The sequence below is a fragment of the Sebastes umbrosus genome, chromosome 1, assembly GCF_015220745.1.
Source record: "Sebastes umbrosus isolate fSebUmb1 chromosome 1, fSebUmb1.pri, whole genome shotgun sequence".
NCBI classification, from domain to species: Eukaryota; Metazoa; Chordata; class Actinopteri; order Perciformes; family Sebastidae; genus Sebastes; species Sebastes umbrosus.
The window spans coordinates 20476574-20482763 of NC_051269.1; positions in this window are offsets into that span (position 1 = coordinate 20476574).

Genomic DNA, 6190 nt, shown 5'->3' on the forward strand with positions numbered 1-6190 from the left:
AGCCTATTTGTATTAGGCTTGTGTATTGCTGCTGGTATCAGGACTTTCAATGTTCATTTTCTGTAGGGAGAAGCCGAGATAAATAGAAGGCTGAGAGAGATCAGAAGTGATTTTTTTAATAAGTGATCCATCATGATTTTTCCCCCAGCCTGTCAAACCTGTCACACCAGACATCCACAGAATCTGAATGTCCAAAATGTCCTCAACTGGGTCCAAGAGGAACTGTGCACAGTCAATTTCATCCTACAATCATTTGCTCTATATATGTATGAAGTTGTATGTGTAAATTTAGTCAGGAAGACTAGGGGTGCAATCTCCTTCATTCTCCTTCATTCTCTCTCTCATGGGCTATTACCATGTCAGATGATTATGGGTGTCTCTCTTTTCAGTGACCAATTAGATCTTGCCATATCTCCCTAAACCAATCACATTCTTGCTGTCAAAAGTTTAAAACTGTTCTCCTCTATGCTGCTTTCAGTGTCAGTATTCAGCACAAACTGATGCAACCCTCCGCCACCCCATCACCTCCAGATTCATCACGTCAGAGTAATCCTGCTCCACTTCATTCATCGGATCTGCATCAATCTTCACTACCACCATCACCAGTTGTCTAGACTCGGGGGGAATAATCCTAATCCAACAACAGCATCACTTCCCCCTTTACTATGTCACATTGGGTCTAAATCGCCAAAGACTGTTACTATTCATAAATTTCAGTGTCAATGTTGTTTTGTTACGATTACCCAGAAGTCATTATAGATATTTAAATCAATATCCTCCTCACAAACACTAACCATACACTTCCATGCAACACACACACACAAACTTGTCTTTTTTCATTTATATTTACTGTATTGTTATTGTTGTTATTATATATATCTTGTAGTCATATTTTTTCTTTATATTAATTACAATAATTTGCTCTATGTGTATAGGGTGACCGGATCCCAACAAACCAAACGTGGGACAAAGTATGTTTGTGTGGGACAATGTGGGACATGTTACCCAGGCTGGAAGGTAGTCTACAATTTTGGATCGGCACATCTCTTTTTGAGAGAACCGCCCTCCACTGGCTAATAAATACTTATAAGTAGTATAATTATATTTATTAGCCAGTGGAACTGTGATTCTCACAGTCTTTGTTGTAGCTGCTCTTCCTTTTCTTTGTGGTAGTTTCCATCATATTCCGCCTAAATCTGCACAGCTTGTGACTTTGTGGTGAATCGCTATTTTCCCCGTTGGGCATAGCGTAGCAAAGACGGTGAGAGGTTAACCTACACTTGACCCACATGTGCGCAGTTTGACAGCAAACACAGCGCCGTGATGACAGCCTTCCCTGCTTTCTTCACAGCTATTGGATAAAAGCCAGATTTTAAAAAAGCATCTGTCCTGCAGTGGTTTGACTTTCGAAATAGAGCCAATGAAAATGTGGGACATCGTCTCAATATTTGGGATGTGGGACAAGGGATGACAATGCTATGCAGTCCCTCGTAATGTGGGACACCTGGTCACCCTATATAGCATCTATATACCCACAAGTCCACATATTTGTGTGTACTTTTGGTCTGGGTTTCTTTTTCATGGTTTGGGCTGCATCATTTAGTTCTGCTGTGTCCAATTCAACTGTTATCAGGCCATCAAATAGCCATTATCAAGTACGTTATCAACACTTCGTTAAGTTCAGGGAAAAACCCTGTGTTTTGTGTCCTACACTGTCTATACTACAGCGCCTGACTTCAGCTTCTGCTCCTGTCACAATTACTACGGTCGCTAGAGGTCGCTGTCCTGTTCTTTTATACCTTCTTTCAGTGATCTACCATTTGAATAGATGATAAAGCCTACTAGTGGGTGTAGTAGGCCCCTACTGACCCACATCTATGGGGTTTATAGCAATTTAATAGCCAGACAACAGTCTAATCAGCTGTCTTAGAAGAGTTCTCCAGCGATTTAGCATCGCACTCTTACAACATTTGACAGTCTTAGAAACGGGATCAGCATTGAACCAGAGATATTGTTTTATTCATGCATTCTTCCTTGTGTGATTTCTGGCAGAAAGCCCTGAAGGCAAACTTCTCCCATGTGCTGTCAAACATGGCACCTACATTACCCACAATGCATCGACCCTTGTTAATGCAATTTACCAGTTTGGTGTGGAAGAACTTCCTCAGGCAGAAATCCAGTCCAAACAAGGCCTAACAGGGGATTTTAGAGATACTGAGGTCATAAACATAAAAATAAATGTGACCTGGTGTTTATTCCTCAATGTAAAGCAATTAAAATAAAGAAATATCATTCACTAACATCCAGTAGTGACTTGGTTTGGTGGATGTGCTCTGCAGTGAAACCCTGTAAGCTGCATTTTTCATGGCCTGTTCAGTCTTCTTATGAAGCCAGTTGACTGCAAAGCACCAGCAGGACTAATTCTAAACCTACACTATGAGCCTGTTGTGTGCCGACAGATTTAACGCTGTTACATCTGGAGAATGAGTTTGTATAAATCACTGGAGGGAATTGGTTGACATTTAGGATTTTGGTCTCTTATTTTGTTTTGTGTGTCCGCCCCTAAAAGAAATGAGCTTGTTAGCGTTATTGAACCCAATGAAACAGGCTTTATACTCATTTGGTTTGACTACAAACAATACTGACAAGCCACTTAGTGAAGTGTGAGTGTAACACAGGGGGGCTGAGTCTGCTGGAGGAAGATAACACACTAACATTTAAAATGCCTTTAGAAACATGTATTGAGTTCTCAAACGTCTTATATTGTAATGAGTGAATTCCTATGTTCTGTGTATAAAACATTTATTTGAATCTGTTACATACATTCATACAATACATGTTTCATGATTTATCTATTGTATTTACTGGGTAAAGGACTTCTCAGGAGGTTCGTTTGCACACTGATGCTACAGTGAATATTCCTGGCACTTAAAAACACATTAAAACTCTTTTTTTTTGTTCCATTTCAAGATGAAATTTCCACATATTGCTTCATGCTCGCAGGCTGTGCCGGGCTAATTTGAGCAACGATATCAACAGCTCTGTAAAGTACAAGATGACATTTGAATGGGACCCCCGTTGCTCCTGTGTGGCACAGAGGAGCGAGAGAGATGATGATGGGGGTCGGTGGCGGTGGCACACATGCTGGAGTGAAAACAAACGTATTCTCACAGGTCTGAATTCTGCAGCACCACGCTGAGCTGTAGCTGCAGGTACTCACCACTGGAAATGCAGATGGGTGGAGTTTGTCACGATAGATCAGTGATTTCCACCCAGGGGTTCAGGGCCAGCTCCAGTACTTTGGGCGAAATTCGGATATGGAGACCCCCCCCCCAACCTCCCAGAACCCCCGTGAAACGCAACACACATCATGTGACCTGGTCACAATGGTGTTAAGTATGTGTCACTTACTTTTACTTTTACTTACTTTTATTATCAAATAAGTACGGCCGGGCAGATGAAAAAGTGTGAGAAAGAGAGTTACAGGAGTGAAAGGTTTATTTATTTATTTATTTATTTATTTGTTACCTCAATGCAGAAAATGAGGGAGGGCGCCCACCGGCATTTTTTTAAAAATTATTATTATTTTTGTTGTTGTTGTTGTTGTTCAGAGGGCGACCAGTGCACCCCAGAAGGTGGCGCCCTAGGCGACCACCTATATGGCCTATGCCTTAAGCCGGCCCTGCAGGGGTTACGTAGGTGTAGCTGAAAAAACTCTGAGTGTCTGAGTTGGTTATTTGAGTTTTGGAGGAAAATAAAAACCCCGACAGGATTACAAATCGGCATGAGGCTGATTTGCACTAAATTACCAGCTACAGTGGGCTGACTGCACAGCACACACCAACCTGAATCAGTTGTAACACCTGAACACCACCTGCTGAGACTGAGAGTGCTATTGAAGCTATTAAAAGCTGTCAGAGAATCAGAACTAGTGAGCTAAATGTGATAAATAAATGGTTGGAGCAGAGGCAACTACACCAAATCTACTGAAAAAAAAGAGACCAACAACTCCAGGATGTCTGTGTCTTATATAATTGCAACACTATCTTTTTATATACTGTATAAGTTAAGGTTAAATAACATCAGATATGTCAGACAAAAAAGGTTGGGAAAAGTCATTTTGCAAAAGCAAAAACCTGAGCTATTTTGGTGAGACGATGGACATAAGTTGGAGAGACTATTTAAGGTTTTAGGAAAGCCAATTATCTTTCTAAAGCCTGGAATAGAAGGCAAATTCAGCTATTTATTAGTGCTGTCAAAGTTAACGTGATAATAACGCGTTAACACAAATTAATTGTAACGCCACTAATTTCTTTAATGCATTAACGCAACTTGTGATTTCCAGGTTGTTGTGGGTATTAAAGCTAGAGTGAAGATGCTGGTATCATATGAAACTACGAAAACCTAAAGAATGTATTGGTACCAATCATGTCATATTAGCTTGTCGCGAAGGAGGTTAACCAAACATCCAAACTTGCGCTAAATTATGAAGAGAAAAACTGGCATAGCCATTTTCAAAGGGTTCCCTTGACCTCTGACCTCAAGATATGTGAATGTAAATGGGTTCTATGGGTGCCCACGAGTCTCCCCTTTACAGACATGCCCACTTTATGATAATCACATGCAGTTTGGGGCAAGTCATAGTCAAGTCGGCAAAAATAAGCCTTGGGGCTTCAGCCTATTCTTTTTTCGGTCATTGATTATATGAACGTGAAATGGATACAGTGTTGGTTTATATTCACACAGACTGTAAAGTTGTGTTCTTTTTGATGTATGACCGAAATAAAACTATTCATTCATTCATTCATTCATTCATTCATTCATTCATTCAAGTCAACAGACTGACACACTGACAGCTGTTGCTGCCTGTTGGGCTGCAGTTTGCCATGTTATGATTTGAGCATATTTTGAATGCTAAATGCAGTACCTGTGTTTTGTGTTGTTAGTTGATTTCCAGTAATAAATATATACATACATTTGCATAAAGCAGCATATTTGCCCACTCCCGTGTTGATAAGAGTGTTAAATACTTGACAGATCTCCCTTTAAGGTACATTTTGAACAGATAAAAAATGTGTGGTTAGTTTGCGATTAATAACGATTAACTATGGACAATCATGTGATTAATCGCAATTACATATTTGAATCAATTGACAGCCCTAGTACACACATATGTACTTATGTTGTATTACGGATACCAAGTTGTTTGTGTTTTTGGTTTCTTTTGGCTGTATCTTTGATCATTGTTCATGAAATCTGAAAAGGAAAAGTGTCTTATAAATGACATGTGAAGCACAACACTAATATAAAGGAATAAATATATATATATATATTTTTTAAATCAATCATATTACAGCGAGAGCCAGAGGAATGTGTCCTATTTGCTTTTACTTGTACTTGTGTGATCTCCCCTTTTATATATACATATTTTCCGAGCACTGTTGAAGGATCCTTAGACTAAAGATTTTCATTGCCAACTGCTTTGCTGGAATTGACAAATGACAAATAAAGAACCTTGAACCTTATTTAAGGCCATTTTAGCATGTTATGACTATTTTATGACATAGTTTGAGTGTCCCAGTACAGTAAGCTCCATCCTTCTAACACACTAAGTTGAGTAAATCACTTGCAAATAACATTTGTAAGGAAAAAGGTACTACAAATTACCCCGCAGACTCAAGAGGAACTTACTGTATTTACATGAATCCAAAAAGTGGTGATGCACACAGTACCGTATTGTACACTTCAGGTCAAATTGATGTTATTGTTACTCAGAATCCACAAAAGGTTCAGCTACCATGTGTTGAATTCAAAGCTGGAGAAAAAGAAAACGTCTTTTGAAATCACTGTTTACTGTAACTACGGTAATTAGTGTTATGCAAACAGTTGCAGTCAATGCTGCACTGTTTTCTCAGGGCCTGTTGTGAGACTTGCCTGTAATTGGAAGGTTATACAGTGAAAAGCCATGCAATAGATGGTTTGTCCCACACTGCAGCTGCAGGGACGAGTCTGTTGGAACTGTAACTTTGTGGTGCTCGGTGCATTCAAAGGGAAGCATTGGAGTGTCGGTGTGGATATGAACTAAATACTGATGTTTCAGAGTTCTGGTTCACCTGCAAAACGGCTGCAAAACGCCACATGGTTTGTCTCGTAATGTGTCCAGGAGTGTACTGATGCTGGAAGGGATCAT